Source organism: Eubalaena glacialis, chromosome 10 (assembly GCF_028564815.1).
Source record: "Eubalaena glacialis isolate mEubGla1 chromosome 10, mEubGla1.1.hap2.+ XY, whole genome shotgun sequence".
Lineage (NCBI taxonomy): Eukaryota > Metazoa > Chordata > Mammalia > Artiodactyla > Balaenidae > Eubalaena > Eubalaena glacialis.
The window spans coordinates 74,071,474-74,076,348 of record NC_083725.1 but is presented as its reverse complement, the minus strand read 5'-3'; positions in this window follow the sequence as shown (position 1 = coordinate 74,076,348).

Sequence of the window (4,875 nt, the reverse complement as noted above, 5' to 3'; positions counted from 1 at the left end):
GTGGAGAAAGGAGGGACATTAGGTTTAGAAGGCCTTGAAATGTTGACCTGAAGAGTTTGGACGAGATGCTGTTTGCTGGCCTGTTATACAACATTACAGAAGACTGGGTGGGGCCGGGGAGACAGCCTCCATGACCTCCTGTGCCCTCTCCTGGGGAAGCCCTCTCTGATCCGGAGCCAGATGTGATGCTCTCCCTTGCTGGAATGCCTGCGCTTCCCTCAGTGGGTCTGCCTAAGGTCTGAGCCCATTATGCCTCCTGCAACCAAGAGTGTGTTAGATGAGTTTCCTCTGGTTGAACGTGATGGAAATCCAACTTACTCTTAGAACATCTAATCCAAGGGAAGGGCAGGAATGGAGCTGGGTCTCGGGGGAAAATAGAATTAGGAAGCAGAACACTATCAGGCCCGTGTCTGTCACTGTCTCTGCTTGTCTCTTCATGCTGGCTTAGTCTTTGTCTCTCCACAGAGCAGCTTTATCTATGTGGCAGAGAATATGAGTCTTGAATTTTATATCTTACAGCTTCAGCCACCAGAGAGGGACTAACTCAACTCTCTTGGTCCCAAGTCCAAAACTCCTAGCAGGGGGGACCCATCAGTCTAGCTTGGATCTGGTGCCCACTCCAGGGTCCATCAGGCCATGGGGGTAGGATTGCGTTAAGAGCTGAATATCTTTCACAGGAGACATACGAATGGAATGATGGATGGGGGCAAGTAATGGGAGGTTGTGCTAAGCAGACATCTCATAGTTGTCTACTATAGTGAATGTGAACCCTGGTGCCCAGCGTGGGGCCTGAACATAGGAGGCACAAGACACTGTTGGCTGTAGACAAGGGGAGCACGAGGAAGGCTGAGAGGCTTTCGGTCGAGACTTACAAAGCAGAAGTGTCAGGCCCACCTCCACCCCTTGGCATGGTTCTTCTGGCCTTAGCAGATCTGGGCTTATCTTAGGCCATTCAGTCTAGATCAGTAGCTTCCAGCTCCTGAACTCCTGTTAGGATCACCCCCAGACAAATGCTCAAGGTCAGGTTAGGTCTGACTAGCCTAGGCGGCTCCCCTCTGGGGCACAGGTTTGTGTGTTATCACGTTGCTCTAAGAGTTGCTGAGCCAACTTGCTGGGGCCCTCGGGCAAGGCATGAAGTAGGAGGGTGCCACCTTAGCCAGGGACCCACCTGGGTCCTAGGAAGTGGAGTTTTAGGAAAGGCAGCCCCCTGATCTTTTTGTGTCCACAGACCTGGGTCACATCTTCAGGTTCAGAGAATCTGGCTTAGAATCAGCAGAAAAGGTGAGTGAGGGGTGGGGACTGCAAGAGGCCCCACAGCTGGAACAGTTGGGCTAAAATAGCCAAGGGTAGGGTCAGGATGAACACCTAACTAGGCTCAAACCAGGAATGTCTAGGCAGCCTAAGACAGAGACTAATCCCGCTGGCCTTGACTCCTGCTCCAGCTATGCCCTCAGCTAAAAAGATATACTTCTGCATATCCTTTCCCGCATCTGTCCCAGGGTCAGGCCCTATGTGACCATCAGGGAACTTCTTGAAGGAAGGATGAAGCAGGGCATATAGCAAGGGTCTTCTCCAGGCCAGGGGAGCATTCTGGGCAGCTTCCTAGAAACCAAAGTCCTGGCAAAGCAAAGCCTGGAATTGGAAACTTGGAACTTGAAGAAGCCATTTTATTGCGGGGGAATCAGGCTCAGTGTATTCATTAGGGGAAAGGCGAAGCTGCTGTAACAGACCCCAAACTGCGATGGCTTGAATAAGATGGAACTTTATTTCTCTCTCTCATAACAGGAGGTAAGAAGCTCAGGTTGTCAGGGCTGCTCTACAAGGTCACTCAGGGACCCAGCTTCCTTCCACTTTGTTTCCCTGCATCCTTTCTGGTGTTGTCACCTGCATAGTCAAATCTGGGTATTGGAATGTATTCTAGCTTATGGGAAGGGGGGAAGACAGGAAGCCCTGGATAAGCAACGTCCTTGTACACAAGAGAGGGAAAAGTAGCTCATATCTCTCCTGCCTACAGATGAGAATAGTAAGTTGTCTACACCTATTTGCAAGGGAAGCTGGGAAAGATAGTCTCCAGTTGGGCAGCTGCCCCGGAGGGAGGGGAGAACGGAGGCTGGGGACACCAACAGCAGTCGGCCATGCTGAGGAAGGGGAAGTTGCCTGAGATCTGCATGAAGTGGTGTTCAAACCTGCATCAGGATCCAGGCCTGAGCAGTCACCACCAAGTCTGAGAGGCCTCAGGGCAGCACCGCAGGCTCTTTGCGGGTCTGAATTAGCAGCCGGTCTCCAGGCTGTGGGTGACTCAGTCTGCTGGGCTGGGGCATATTTAGTGCAGGCCCTGAGTAGTGGCTGACTGTGACCTCCAGCCCTGACAGGACTCAGATATTTCTATGACTGACCACAGGAGGGGCCCAAGTGTGAGGGCTCAATGCCTGGCTTGGAGAAACCCAGGCAGGTCCTGGGTAGCAGCAGCCATAGAGGACTAGGTGCTTCCAGGGTGATGGGTTTTTCTCCAAACTTGTATCATTTGGGAGCTGGTGGGGCCTCTCAGACAGGCTGAGCGTGACAAAGAACCCCTTGGGCCTCTTCGATTTGGGGGCAGGGGTAGGACAGAAGGACCCCACTAGATAGAGCCTGGAGGAAGCAGACCAGGAGCGCTTCCCCATCAGGTTCATGTACCTTGGCCCCTGCCTGCAGCATCGGGAGGACGGCTTCTGGGATGCATGTGCTGTTGGGACATGCAGTTGTAGCTCCAAGGGGACCACCTGCAAGTGAGTGTGTTCACTCTGGTAAGCTTGTCGGGAAACTGTCTGTTCTCTGGGACTGAATCACAGTGCTCAGCCCACGGGCCGGTCGGCAGGAGTCCATGAAGCTCTGGTACCAGCCCCAGCCCCACGAGTACGTGGAAATGCCCGGCTTCGGAGACCCAGCCCAGGATCACTCCAGGTCTTCAGCCCTCGGTGGACAGGTGATTAGGAGGACGGGAAAGGAAGCAGAGGACCCTAATCATGCAGGATGATTATTCGGGATTCTGATTGGGATTGGGATTGGGATTCTGAAGCTGCCGATCAGGCTAGAGCTTGGTTGCTGGGGTGGCTGTGGCCTCAGAGGGGACAGTGGGGCTCCAGGACGCCCCCGTGGTGAGGGTCTCTGATGGGTGGGAGGTGCAGAAGAAAGCCATTTGGAGACTGAGTGTGCCGCACTCGAACTGCCGGGGAAGCCTGCAAGCTCACCAGCACCGCAGAGGGCCCTGTCATCACCAGTTCTCAGAACAAGCTAGATGACTAGATAAATAAAAGAGTGGAGGGAAATATTTGAGGAGACAGATTCTCCCAACTGTGGTTAGGGTGGTGGCTGTGAGAAGGGCAAGGACAAGTTCAGAATCTCAGAGTTGGGTTAGACCCCTGGGCCTTCTTGTCTGACCCATTTCTCCCCCAAAGCAGGGGGTTGGAAGAGAAGATGCAAACACTTACAACTTAACAGTTTTTCTTTTATCCCCATCACACAAATAAGTATAAAAATAACTATGTAATTAACTAGATCGTTGTGATAAGAGCTATGGAGGAAAAGCAGAGGGCCCTGCCAGACTGTAAGAGGGAGATCTAACCTAGTCTAGTCTGGAGGGGAGAGGCCACCCTGACGAAGAGAGTGACATTAAATCCCAGTCCCACGGGGTGAGCAAGAGGTGGTCCAAATGAAGAACATTCCATGTAGACGGAACAGCGAGCCTGCAGGCCCTGAGGCAAGCAGTGGTTCAGACAATGACAAGGGCAGCGACTGCAGGTGGGAGCAAGTGGTGGGTGCCCGTGATGGGAGGTGCTTCAGGAGACCCTACTTGTGCAGAGCCAAGGGACAGGCTGCGGATGGGGGCTTTCTGCGGAGAGCAACGGAGAGCCATTACAGCTCTGACGGTTGGTCGACAAAATCTGATCTGCATTTTGAAGACATCTCCTGGCTGCATACGGGGTATGGAGGCTGTATTAGTGGGCCTCGGGGTGGATGTGGGGAGGCTAGCAGGAAGCTCTTGCAGCAGCATGCAAAAGATACTGGTCCCTCAGACTAGTGCAGTCGTGGTGACTATGTGATTGGAGGGAGTGTCAAAAATGACTCCAATTTATTTCTAAATTTTTTAAAATTACAAGTTACTTATTCATTATAAGTAATGAAAAGATTCTAAAGGTACACAATGAAGAAAGTTGGTTACTTTGCCCTTAACTCCCGCCTTCCACTCTCACCTGCTAAGGCCACCCTGCTGACAGTCTGAACAGGAGCAGCCTTGCACATCTTGCCTTTGTGTTCATCTAAGCAGAGAGAGGTTTTCTTTTAAATGGGATATTACTTGCTACTTACTCTGCAACCTACTTTTCTCGCTTAACAGTACATCACAGACACCCTTCGCAATTCCATAGCTGTAGGTCTAACTCCCGTTTAAAGAGCTGCATGATGTTCTACAGCTGGGCTGTACAACAGTTTATTTGATCATTGAGTGACATTGATATCAGATAGTTTCCAGTTTCCTGCCACCACAAACAATGCTGAAATTATAAGGTTATCCTTAAATACGGGTGATTTTCCTCCGTAAGATATATTCCCAGAAGGAGAATTTCTGGGTCAAAAGGTATGTGCATTTCTAATTTTAATCAATAGCACCAGGTTACTTGCCCCAAATTGTAACAGATAGTGCCTGATTACTTACTCAGCAACAAATGAGAGCACCCATTTTCTCACGTTTCTAGCAGACCTTAAATTTACTCTTAATTTTTTTTTCCAATCTGATGAATTAAAGTAATGAAAACTTATTTTGCTTTAATTTGCATTTTCCTAAACAATAATGAGGGTAAGCATTTTATTGGCCATTTAGATTTCCTCCTCCCACAA